The sequence below is a fragment of the Notolepis coatsorum genome (genome assembly GCF_963971535.1).
Source record: "Notolepis coatsorum genome assembly, chromosome: 4".
NCBI lineage: Eukaryota > Metazoa > Chordata > Actinopteri > Aulopiformes > Paralepididae > Notolepis > Notolepis coatsorum.
Genome location: NC_140168.1, coordinates 69,122,526 through 69,136,804, shown reverse-complemented (window position 1 = coordinate 69,136,804; position 14,279 = coordinate 69,122,526).

The window sequence follows — 14,279 nt, the reverse complement described above, 5'->3', positions numbered from 1 at the left end:
AACAAGTCCTTGTTGTGCTCTAATGGTAGTTATATCTGCAAATTTTGCGTTGACTCTTAGTCGCATAGCTAATAGGTGACTTGGTTTGGAACCTTGGGAGTACTGCTGTTGTCTTGTGCTACGTATTTGCAATTCAGATTGTTGTCTGTATATGGCGTTAATCTCTTTTTTTAGTATATTGACTTGATTTTCCAGTTGAACCGAGTTGTTGTATTGCAAAGAATTAAATAACGTTGAGTAAAGTGTTTCCAGTTCAGCCAGTTTTGAGCATCGATTCTTGCGTATTTGGGAGGAAAAGCTATCAGTGAAATCCTTGATCATTCCCTTTGTCGACATCCATAATATTCTGGGGTCCTGCACCGAATTCACATTTATCCGTAGGAATACCGTAAGAGCTTCTTTGATTTGTGTAATGAATTCCTTGTTATTAAGCAGCATCGTGTTAAATCGCCATCTTGGGGCTCGGGATGATAGTATACCAAATGTTCCTTTTAAGAGTAAATAACAGTGATCAGACAATGCATTGGGTATCATTTCCACATCGTAGTTATCAAATAGTCTCGGGGTTGTGAAAACGTAATCTATTCTGGATAATGTATTATGTCTCGCAGATCGACAAGAGTACTTCCGGGTCATGGGGTTGAGTGAACGCCATAAGTCATTTACACCTGTAATCTTCGACCAATCCTTTAATGCATTAGATGCATTTTTTTGTTCATTGGAAAAGGAGGGGTTTGATTTGTCCATCCTTGGGTTCCAAATGGCATTAAAATCCGCACCGATTATAAATGAGTATTCGGGAAGGTCTAACATTGCTCTGGTAAGTGTAGTGAAGAAACTAACTTCGTATAAATTTGGGGCGTATACCGCTACCAACGCTATTTTTCTGTTCTTATGTAAAATCTTAGCTATAGTTATCCGACCATCTGCATCAGACCATACTCCCTTCAATTCAATATTCAACTTCCGTCTAACGACTATGGCTACTCCCCGAGTTCTCGTTCCAAAGGAAGAGTGACTGATGTTATGATATGTGTTGTCCGCTAACATATCTATGTCTTTCTCTAAAATGTGCGTTTCGCTTAGCAGAGCTATGTCCACCTGTTCTTTTTTCATCAGTGTGAGCACGCTTTTTCGTTTGTGTTGTTTATTTATTCCACCAGTGTTCCATATCATTATGTTCAAACTAGCCATAATCTATACATGTTGTTGTATGGTTGTTGGTAATGCAATATTTTTTTTGACGCTTCTATTGAGGCTAATGTGGGCAGGTCTCTAAATGGCTGGAATAAGGAGGAGGTGAACGGAGGGGGGAGGGGGTGAAGTACATAAAACAAAATAACCCTGCCGTCTTGTACAGACGGGTTACACATAAAACACATACGGCCCATCCCTAATGGATGGGCTAAAATGATTAACATCGTTCCAGTGAAGCTGAGAGGAGTCCCGCCGCGGGAGAGTAAAAGGCCAATCTATCGAGTGATAAAATCGGCCCCTCTCCGCACACCCCCCCCATCCCCACACCGCCGTATCAATTGGTAGTAAATAGTTACAAAACCCAACAGTACTGGAGCTTCACTCCTTGTCTGTAGGTGTAATTTCAATCAGATATTTAAAGATAATATAGGCTACTCGCATCCGATAATTTGACCAAAAATAGTATGACCATTTTCTTCTGTTTAATCCCCCCCACCTATTACTACCATTATTTTTGTCCACATATTGTGGCCCTTATGGATTTAAAGGAAAAATTGCAATCAGGAGAAAAATAATAATAATAATAATAATAATAATAATAATAAACTATGGGAATGAATCATATTTTTGTGTATATATTCAAATTGGAGTTACATTGGTCTGTTTGTTTGTCTGAATTGCATGAATACGGTGTAATAAATAATAATAATAATAATAATAAAAAAAAAAAAAAAAAAAAAAAATAATAATAATAATAATAATAATAATAATAATAATAATAATAATAATAATAATAATAATAATAATAATAATAATAAGACAAAGATAGTTGTACCACTGATCTATAATCATGATTTTGAATCCATTGTTTGATATCTGAAGGAGTTAAGAGTATTTAAACCATAAATCACGTGACTAAAGCATATCATGAAACTGTATAGCCCATATCAGATAAAGTGATACAAATTAAATTAAAAGAAAAGAAAAAAAAAAAGAAGAAATGTGGGGAGAGCCCGGGAGATTACGGTGACTATAAAAAAAAAATCATCCTAACCATGAACTACTGTAGCACTCCATAGGTTATAGATATGCTTGCCATAGTTTTATCCGGACTACTCCATTCCAACTCATTGTGGGGGTTGGGGGGAGCCCCAATATTTGTGTCTGAAATCAAAGCTGGACATTTCAATCATAAAAACTAGTCTTTTAATACATAATAATTAATAACCTATACCAGTATAATGTGAAGTGAGCCAGTAAAAAAAAAATGGGGAGGAAAAAAAAAAAAAAAAAAAAAAAAAGCAACAAAACGAGAGAGAGAGAGAGATCTCAGTCCGTTCTGCATGAGCGCATTCCATCAGTCCGATATGTGTTGGGTGGGCAGTACCTTTAATCCCCTTCTTTCAGAAAGTCTTCCGCTTCTTGTGGGGTCTTGAAAGAGTGGTCCTCGCCGTTGTGTGTAATGGTTAGTCTCGAAGGGAAGCGCATTTTAAATCGTATCCCTTTTTTGATGAGCTGATCACACACAGTGTTGTATTTACGTCTTTCCATCCTGGTCTGATAGGAGATGTCTGGTCTGATCAGAAGTTTATTGCCCTCGTAGTTCAGTACGCCTTTCGCCCGTGCTGCTGTCATAATTCGTTGTGCATCTCGCATGGTTTGAAATTTTATGACCACAGGTCTGGTTTTATCAGGCTGGATGTTTCCTGCAGCCCTGTGACACCTGTCAATCTTCACACTGCCTTTTTCTGTATCGATATTAAGCAGAGTTGGAAGCCAGGTCTCGAAGAATTTAACAGGTTGTGTGCCCTCTGTCCCCTCTTTCAAACCCATAATACAAACGCTTTCACGTCGGCTTTGATTGTCGGCATCTTCCGCCCGCTGTTGCAAAGTCGTCACTGTTTTTTCCAGCTTTTTCAGTCTGTTTTCTATTGTTGATGAGTTGTCCTCGGCCGCTGAGATGCGGGATTCCGCCTCTGTAATGCGTTTGGTATTGTCTGACAGTCGGCTATTAAAGCCCTCCAGTGTTGCAGTCAGGGCAGTAAGCTTTAGGTCCATCAGGGCACTTAACTTTTCAGTCACATCGCGAACCACACGGGCAGCGATGTTTTCCCATTTACTTTCCTCGTCGCAGCCACCCGCAGCGCCAGGTTCAAGTTCAACGTCGGCGTCGTCCTGTTTGTTTGTCGCTGAGCGAGTTTCAATTGTGGCGCGTCCTTGTCCTTTCTTCTTCTTTTCCTCGTTGGTTGACATTATTAGGGTTACTTCAACTCTACCATGGATTAAAACTTTGTTGACTATAAGTAGTGTTTAAACTAACATTTTCTCGGTGGGGTTTGGGGAGAACAGCAGAAGCGTCTCTCTCACACTGACGTCATCACCGGACTGCTGCTAACATTCTCCATAGTGTCTTTATACCTTTATCACTGTACGCAGGCCTGCCGCGATAAGCAATAAATCGATTAATCGGCGCGATAATTAAAATGAATGCAATGATTTTGACGGGCGCGTTTAATTGCTATTTGTGCGTTTGTTTTAATGAGGCGGAACCAGTACCCCTTGTCAGTCACTCTCCGTGTGGGGGGCCGCTGGCCTTACTACAGAGTACAGCACGGGAGCTCCGTGGGGCACTAGCAACGCCACATAGCTTAACTACATTTCTCAATAGTGTTGCTCCTTTTAACCAAGTAGCGTTCTTTGTAGTGTAGCTGTTTTTAGACCCAAGTAGTTACTCGCTACTGCCCGGAGAAACTGGACTGCTAAATAAAGATTAAAGATCTAGCGTTGATGCTATCAACATTAGCTAAATAGCTAACAAACGAAATACAACGTATAGCATAGCTACAACACAGAATAACGTTAATACAATTACATGCATCATTGTTTAAAATGAACGGGTGGGGCTAGTCAAAGGACTGGACACGGGGACAAGTTAAACATGAATTAATTTATTATAACGGGTAGTTTTGAGTTGTGCCTACGCACCACAGGGCTACTATTCTATTATATACGGCTTTGACGCTTCCTCCTCATCGTTGATTGCCTGTAGTAGCTGCATCTAACGTTAGTAGCTAACCTTTAAACTAACCTAAAGTTAGTTGTTCACCAACAATCTCAACATTTGTTTTATCATTAGCTCAAAAACACAGAACCGGACGAGACAAGTTGTCCACTCAATACGTTCTGCTAGGATAATAACAACAATACTTCCGCTCCGGACCGGTGGGTGGGTTTTAAAATAAAAGTCTAAAACACCGGAAAAGACGTTTATTTTGTACAGCGTTTTCCACACGAGAACTCGAGTACATCATGTGATCAATCGATCTGGATTATTTTTGCCCATCCCTAGTTTATCCTGTGCTGAAGTCTCCATTCCAATAGAGATAGTATATATTTTGGTGTTTATTTGATTATTGTTTCACTGCCTTTTTATTCATTACGTTTCCACAGTTTTTTCCTCATACTTTATTAACATTTTGTATAATTAATAATACATGTACATGTTAAAAGGATGACACAAAAAGCCAGACAGAGGGCTTGTTTCCAGTTTCAGTTTTTTTTTTTTTTTTTTATCCACTTTTTCTCCCATTTTTCTATATTTTCTCCCATCCCAATTTCGTATCATCCAATTCAACCCTCCCCTGTCACGAACGCTGTTTCTTGCCTCCCACAAGCCGGCTGCAATGTGGACTAAGTCATACATAGCACAAGTCCCCTCCGGTACTTGAGGTAACAGCAGTCGCATCTTTTCACCTGCGCAGCTCGATCTCTCAGTGTCGAGGAGTAACGCGTGGGAGGCTCACGCTGCCCCCGACACTTCCTGATTCTACTGCGCAGGCGCACCAACCGACTTGTAGGAGTCGCTTGTTCACAACGTTCGATCCCCACCCTTCAGTTTTCCCTCCCCGTAATACGGCCAATGTGTATTACTGCGGACGACCAGCTAAACTGAAAACAATGTGGAGAGCTGGATTCGAACACGCGAATCCTAGCGTCTCCACACTGGTGGCGAGTGCCTTGCCCACTACACCACCTAGCCGCCCTTAGTTTCTGTTTGTTTTATAATAAACAAGCATTTTTTTATTTAGGATATTTAAAATGTCTTCCAATGTTAAATAAAGGTTTATTGCACTTTGAAACGGTTTCCTTGCATTATTATGCTATTATTATATTAGTAAAAAAAAAAAAAAAAGGTTAATTGAAAACTTTTGGGAAATACATTTCTCAAAAAAAAAAGAAATCTCTCAAAACCGCAATAATATCGCTTATCGCAATATTTTCTGGGACAATTAATCGGCCAGCAAAATGTGTTATCGTGACAGGCCTAACTGTACGGGATGCTCGATATTGGCTTTTTTACCGATATACCGATATTGTCCAACTCTTAATTTCCGATACTGATATCAACCGATACCGATATATGTAGGGTTTCCCCCCCCAAAAAACATAATAATTTCAGGTAATTAACATTACATATCTCTTGTCGTGTAATTAACACAACATTATCATGCATACTTTGACAATAAATAAAATAATAATTTGTTCTTTCTTGCTTGCCTGGGTAAATAAAGGTTAAATAAATAATAAAAGTATTTTTTTCTTTTTTGAAAACCGATATTTTCCAATATCACATTTTTATGCCAATATCGGCTGATAATATCGGTAGGCCGATAATATCGGACATCCCTAATAATAATACTATAACACTGTACATACATCATATTTGCACTATTACTCAGTTGTACTAATTTTTATCAAATCAAATAAAAATACCTGGTTCAACCAAGTCGATCAAAAGTCCCATTAGCCAGATTCAATTAACACAATGTTTGAATCCAGGCTTTCCCTGTTCCTCGAATGCTGATTCAGACTTCATACTCAGGATAATTGCGTGCGGCCGCCTCACCTGAAAAGACAGCAGGTGTCGATCGCAGAAATCCTGATTTTCTAACGGCATTGATTGATTGATTGATTGACTGAAAACTTTATTAACAGATTGCAGAATGGGTACAATACAGTACGGCTCAATAGCCTCGCAGACAAGTTAAATGCATAATCTATAGGCTAATTTTAAGTCCCTCATTACCCCAATCAATCAGATTATATTTCTTTAAATGTGCCTGCTGGCAGTATGTTTAATGGAATGAATAATCGAATGAGATCTTGCTAGCGAAAATAATTAGTTCAACTCTTTCAGAATAAGTAGATAAAAACAAGCCCAAAGAGTATCTAATTGATACTTATGAGGTTATCTGTACTGTATGTGCTTAGGTATCATGTACTATATAAATACATGGTTCCCAAAGTTTTCAAGGCGCGACCCCCGAAATAACGTGTCAGAGAGGGAGTTGGAGGCTATACAGTTTCACTATTAATCAGGTTTTAATCTGTTTCGGACATCATCCATACATGCATTGAATTGATTAACCTTTGGTTTATACCAGTGACACCAGTCATGTTCATCACCCTCTTGTTCATCATCAGATAACAGTGCTTGAACAGATAAATGCATTTTCTCAAATTCATTCATCAAAACGTCTTGCAATTGCTCATTAATTTTCTCAAGTCACGTCCACGTCATCAAATCCGTCAAACAGCGCATCTCCTCAGACATTTTAATCCCAGTTACAATATCACAATAACGTGTGAGTGACAGTGATACAATTCAACAATCCACAGATTCAGATTTGTCGTAATTCACATCCACAACCATGCATAAAGACGCTTAAATTTATGCTTGAATGAAACACAATCCGGGCGCTCCGTTAAACAAATACATCCACAGCGGAGAATATGAAACGAATCAGAGCCAAACGCCCGATAGGTTTCATTCATTAAAAATATCCCTGCGGGATTCACATATTGCAATGCAATATTAAAATAACCACATAGTGTGTCGCGAGCGCCGTATCCGTATATCTATGACATGCATTATTTAGGACAAAGTAAATCCATAGGCTGAATATGATTTATTATCATCATTTTAGGTCTTATTATTTTACATTTCAAAAGCCCCCTAAAAAACTAAATTCAGAATGGTATAATGGGATCTGTGAGGAGAGCTGGCATTTCTTTGCGAGGGCGTGACCAGGTTATCCAGCTAACTGAACTAAACCCTGCGCTGGACCAGGTTCAAACTTTCTGATCTGTTGCCATAGTGATTTAGACAATCGCACTTCGGGGAAGCGAAAGGTCTAGCCTATGTCAAGTCATCCTGAAAATTATTCGACTAACTCAGTTAGCCAGGTACGAGGAACAGGGCCCAGGTTCTGGACAAGAAGTCAAGAAGAAGCAGAAGTGGTCGAACAGGCTGAGGCTGTTATTTCCACACGTGTAAAACAACATGTAAATAAGACCGTTTTGGAGTTGGAGTTGTTGGAAAATGTATCTTGTTACTTTTGACAGTAGGCCAATGGTCTGTATCCACTTCCAGTCATTGTGTAAGCTAGCTCGCGCGCTGCGGGTCTCTCTCTCTCCTGAGATGAGGAGGGGACCTATCTTCTTGTCTGACTCTGGGGAAGATGACAAATAAGCAAATTCTTAAAGTTTGGTGTGTTCCTTTAAGGTTCAGAAGGCCCATTTTGAGATCAAATATGCGGTCCATCTTATCCTAACAACCCCATCCCATACATTTACAGGAGAATGTAAAGCGGGCCTTGGACAAAAGCTGAAACATACCTCCCTGACATGAACGTTTGCTCTCTTGACATCAGGATACAGTTGTGTGTAGATGTATTAGTTCAGGCTTAACAACACCAAGACACCACAATACAGTTCTGTATCGTATGGCTCTCGCTCGGCGTCACTCTCTGCACTGTCCTCGCACATGTGCACGTGCACTGAATAAAGACCACAATGTACCTTTAATCCCAATATTTGTCTGACCACACCCCTATCAGCTTACCCATATAAGCAGGGGTGGGGCCACCCACTCGCCTCCTTTCTCTCTTTCACCACAAGGAAGTGCCTCGGTAGATCCCCACTTGAAGTGATGTGATGGTAGGAGAAGAGTTGGAAAACAAGGATACGTTGACATCATATCTTTATTTTCTCTCTCACTATTTTCGAGAAAATACGGCGATATTGTCTTCGTACTGGAGTGTCTGGAAGATGATGATCATTCTAAAAATCCTCCACCGGTTTTCGTATTGGGAGTTCGCGCCGCTACATGCCTTTCCAACTGCAGTCCTTGCTGTGTGCTGGTTGCGGTAAAGACACAGCTGGGCTGTAGGACGCGCCGCTGTTGTGAGAAGCGGTGGGTTCCAGGTTTGGTGAGTTATGTTTTGCTGGCAAGCTCCACTTGTCTGTTAGTGCTATGGGGGCTAATTGACAATGTTTATGAAAACCGGCCCCAGACTAGGGTCCTTTGTTCAGCCTCTTAGGCGGCAGAAGACCTTGGTCTGAAGCCCATTATAGTTTAACTAGTGGGCCACGACCATTAACACTGGTGATCCCTGTGTTTTCTGGACGAGTGGATGTTTTCTCTGTCACCGTGAGCCCCATCTTTCATATCCAAATGAGAGTATTCCTCACGAGGAAATATGGGCATAGATGTTCGGTAGCGGAAGATCTGTGTTCAAGTCAGCTACAGGCCATTTGGGTATTGTGCTGGCTCCGTCGGGTGTTGGTAAAATCACCGTTGTAAAACTGTGTTAACATCTTGTTTCTCTTTTCTCTTAAAAAGTGAGGAGGGTTTCAGAACGGCGGCCTGTCTGAGTGAGTGTTATATCATTGTGTTCAGGTGATAGCTGCTTAGCTTACGTGCTAGTGGTGGCCTACTGTTAGCCAGTCAGCTGTTAGCTGCGGCGCTAGCCTGCTGTGATCACTAGGCTAGGAAACGTTAGCTTGCTGCTATCGGCCGAGGCCCAGCGCGGGGTGGCTCCGGCCCCTCGCGCGCCGCCGTGGTTCCCAACTCCCCTCTCCCTCACGGGGAGAGGCGGGGGGGATTCGAAGTCTCCCCTCTGGTCGCGTGCGCCGTTCGCTCGGCGTCTCGCGGGCAGGGGCGGTAGCGACCGACGGTTAGAGCGGCCGTTAGCTTAATGCTACTCTGTTGAACGTGCTTTGATTATAACATGTTTTAAACACTCTTGACTACGACGTCATCTTTGACAGAGGATGTTCGTCGAACCTGCCCTGGGCCAGGACGGCAAGGACTGCGTCAACAAGGGGGACCGTAGCGACGGGATGGAGCGGCGACGCTGCCCAGATCGACAACACAGTACGGCTGTGTTTACTACGGTGCCTTGAGACTGCACTTCGCTTGATCTACGCTCCGGGTAGGCAAGGTTTGGCCAGACCTTGTACACTTCTTCTGGCTTTCCCTTCTAAATGTTTTGTAAATAACGGTGTTTTCCAAAACGAGTGTTGCTGCACTACATTTAGGATACGACGCGAGTTATGTGTGAATTGTCTTGTCACTGGTATTAGCTTCTCCATGCAAATCGGGTTGTTGTTACAGATGTGAAAATTATCTGGTTTGTTGTGTTGAGAAACATCATGTGTGTTTATATGTACCGTGTACTCACAACTAAGGGGGTTAACTAACCTATAAAGCTATGCTTAGTGACAAATGAGTAAAGAATGATTCTTTTCTCAGCCTGTAATGACAATGAACAGTGTGTTCACATATTAACAGGTTTTCCTGTTTTAACTGGCCGTATTAAGGGTAAAGTAGGAGGATTGTGTTTCCCCCCGGTTCCCTGGGGACTTCTTCATCCTCCTCTCAGACATGTTGTTGCACTACATTGTGTCACTGTGTGGTAGGGATACGATGTAACCCTTAGCTTGATTGCTGAGGTTGTGCTAAAACAGCTGGAGAAACTTTATTTTCCTAAAAGAAAAGATTGTTTGGTCGCTTTCGTGTGTGCTTAGCAAGGTCTGTGGCCGATACTAATCGAGAATTATGTATTCTCTCATTATGAAAAACGGCGTTCCTCTGTAGAGTGTTTTTGCCATTTTTTTTAGGTAATGATGGGTTGTGTGTGTCATGTGACCTACAACTGGGTTGGACTGGCCACAGAAGCACATGTGTACGTTTGGTACCGGGGCTCTTGGAGAGCCCTCTCTATTCTGTGTTTTTTCCTTAGTAAAAATCAGATAGCAGGTTAGCTCATTCGCTGTGTGAAGCTGTCAGACGCTTCATGGAGCTGACTATGACTGTGTCATACTCTTTTTGTCATTACATCGTATCATGGGTGTGGGGTCGTACAGGGGTGAACTGGTAACCTTTCCTCCCCCTTCTTTTCTGTTGGTCAGGGGTAAACCCACCTGTCCTTCAAGGTTCCTGTCACGTTGCGGTTCGGCACGTTACAGGGTGAGGGGGGGGGGGGGGAGGGAGTTTCCTGGTCCCACGGCCTGGAATATTGGGCGTGTGCACCGCAGAAATTCCCCCGCCATAGAGTACGTCACCGTGCGCGTCTCTGTTGGTAGGACTTCCGTGTGCTGTTCAGGTCCATGTGATGGATCTGTTTCGGGGGGTGGTCAGGGCTCCTCCTCACCAAGCTCCTATTCGGGCCTTCTGTGAGTTGGGACTCCTTCCGTGAGGAGGGAGCCTCCTTCAGAGTACAGAGCCTCCTCCTCAGATTGTCAAGGTGAGTGGACCCTCTAGAAGGAGTCCTACTCTATTGTGTATGTATTCGATTCAATTCGATTATTGAGTGTGTATGGGTTCAGTGCCTCTTCCCCGGAGAGCCCTAAAACCAATTTTTTACATGGCTCAAGGTGCAATATATTCTTTTCAATCTGTACAGCTCGCGTGGGAAGTCTCTCTGGGGATTCCCGTCTCCTTCCTATGGGAGGGTGGTGGGATGTAACAATGTGAATTTTTTTTTACCCCCGGCTGTGTAGACTGGGATACATACTGTTGGTGCTTCCTTCTTTTCTATTAAAAAGAGTTGGAGTTAGAAAGTATCACACCCCTCTTGTCGTTCCCCTGGGCGCCTTGGGGATTCAATGACTGGTCTAAATAGCCTGTTCATTGATGTGGGTGTGTCCCGACGCACGTATAGTGCTATGCTCGGGGTGTTCTGTAAACAGGCGACTGACTGGCACGCCTTGGTTGCTTGAGGTTAAAACAGCGTTTTTATAGAGCAACTGGGATGGAGGTTTTTCCTCTTCCGACGACCAAATCCGACGACCTGGTTTGGTTATCGACGGATTCTCGTTCATATCTGGGGGATGATGACGGAATGGATCTGAACATATGTAGAGGGGTCTCACGCCCTGGGGGTGGGCCACCGGGCGCGGTTCGCCCGAACGTCTGGGTGGCGCCTTCTTTTCATGTTTGAGATCAACACGCATATCTGCCCCTTCTCCTGGAGTAGGCATGTCGGCGTGGTTAGGGCACGGGACTGGTTCTGGTCACGCTGGTCCGGATCAGTTGAACCCGTTGTCCGCCGGGGATGCAGATCTGCTGTTCTGGTACCCTGAGGGACTTGGGCTTTTTTCAGGGGGAAAAATGCCAGGTCGGTCCGGGTGTCACAGGGTTAAGCGCTATGGAGAACCTGGTTGGGTAAATTTTTTACTCAGCACTGTCGTAATGGCTTACGGCCATGCCAACCTGTACACGCTCGATCTCGTCAGATCTCGGCCGCTACACAGGTTGGTCCTGGTTAGTACTTGGTTGGGAGACCGCCTGGGAATACCAAGTACGGTGTGCTTGGGGCTGGTTCTCCATTCTTTTTCGCTCCTCTCTCACGCATGGCGAAGAGGGGCCTGTTGGGGTGGTCTTTGGCCTCCTCTGGTGACCCTGTGCTTCCCGTATCGCCGGGCCTGGTCCGAAGTCATGTTTCGTCGACCCGTAGGCCTGGGTTAACCCTTTTAGTTTGATTGATTGATTGATTGAAAACTTTATTAACAGATTGCAGAATGGGTACAGTACAGCTCAATTACATAAGGGGATGCAGACCAGAGAAAGAATTTTGTCTTGTTTACATCAGGGTCCCCCGTTTTCAATTCATCATAACATATATGACACACACGACACAGATAGACAGTACTGCTACATCTATACATTTATGACATACCAGATTTGCAAATACAGTACTGTTTGTGATACAAAAAGAGTCCAGAAAAGAGAGTACATTTGACGTAGAAACTGTTGGAGGAGGTTGGGTAGGAGGGGTGGTAGACTTACACTGTACAAGCAAAACTGTACATTGGAATATTGACAACCATACTTGGTCATTTACTGTACATTGGAGGGGGTTGATATAGCTATAAACCTGCATTCCTTCGAATATATCATTAATCAATTAAACTTATATTGAAATACACTATATAGCCTATACACCAACACTGAAATGACAGTGGATAAATAAATAAGAACTTAAGCTAATCGGTGGAAATAGACTGCATTAATATTCCATAACAAGTCTTGTGTGCGCCTACGAATGAACAGTAGCCTATAGGCTTAATTATGGAATAATAAGCCATACTGCGTTCATTCATTACGCCCGCCGGCCCGTAGGCTATATATATTATGTCATTCATTCATTCATATACAGTACTGCACGCGTGTGTGTGTGCGTGCGTGCGCGCGCTGCGGCAGGTGTGTACCGCGAGCTGTATATGATGCCAATACATTAATCTAATCTAGGGCGGCTACGTGGCGTAGTGGGCAAGGCGCTCGCCACGAATGCGGAGACGCTGGGCTCGACTGTTCGAGCCCAGCGCTCCACATTGCTTTCAGTTTAGCTGGTCGTTCATACTAATACACATTGGCCGTATTAGGGGGTGGGAAACTGATGGGTGGGGATCGGGCGTTGTGGACAGCGACTCCTACAGGTCGGTTGGTGCGCCTGCGCAGTAGAATCAGGAAGTGTCGGGGGCAGCGTGAGCCTCCCACGCGTTACTCCTCGCCACTGAGAGATCGAGCTGCGCAGGTGAAAAGATGCGACTGCTGTTACCTCAAGTACCGGAGGGGACTTGTGCTATGTATGACTTAGTCCACATTGCAGCCGGCTTGTGGGAGGCAAGAAACAGCGTTCGTGACAGGGGAGGGTTGAATTGGATGATACGAAATTGGGATGGGAGAAAAATATAGAAAAATGGGAGAAAAAGTGGATTAAAAAAAAAACATTAATCTAATCTAGTTTTGATGGGCGCAAGCGTGATTATGAAACCTAGCCGCATTTCTCGGAGACACTCTCTGATTGGCACTGACTGACGCTAGGTTTCGTAATCACGCGGCTCTCAAAGCACTTCCGCCATTCCATTTCACACAGCTGCGTCACCAGTTGCTTTATAAGGACTGTCGGGGGCGTGGTTTGTATGCAAATGACCTGAACGGGAACACGCTTTGGAGTTTACGACAGAATGCCATTCTCCAAGCAGATATCAGATCATATCATTTCTGCGACCGTTTCAGCCACTTAAGACATATCTCCAGCACGTTCAGGACTCGGAGTGTACTTGTCATAGATTATGTCTCAGTGGTTCCAAGATAAGTCTTCCAGAATATATCTTTGAAATTTTTTTGGGAATGAGACCCAATGATCAGCTCCTTGGTATTGTCAACGTTGAGAGTGAGGTTGCTTCTCTGACACCACTTTTCCAGGTCTTCAAACTCACTCCTGTAGGCTGACTCGTCGCTGTTGGTGATCAGTTATATCACTGTCGTGTCTTCGTCGAACTTGATCACCAAGTTGGAACTGTGTGTGGCTACACAGTCCTGAGTGTACAGGGAGTCGAGGAGGGAGCTCAGGACGCAGTCCTGGGGGGCTCCTGTGTTGAGGATCAGGGGGTCAAAGATGTTGGAGCCCATCCTCACCACCTGTTGCCGATCCGACAGGAATTCCAGGATTCAGCTGCACAGGTTGTTGGGGTGTGTTGAGGCCCAGGTCTCTTTGTGTCCAGTATGGAGGGGACTATGGTGTTGAAAGCTGAGCTGAATTCTATGAACAGCTTCCTCACCTAGGTGTTGGGTTTGTCCAGGTGCATGAGGGCGTTATGGAGGGCAGTGTCTATTGCGTCGTCTGTAGATCTGTTTTGCCAGGTAGGGAAATTGGTGGGGGTCTAGGGTAGTGTTGTCAAAAATATCGAAAAATCGATACATATCGATTCTGAAATATTTAAAACGGTTT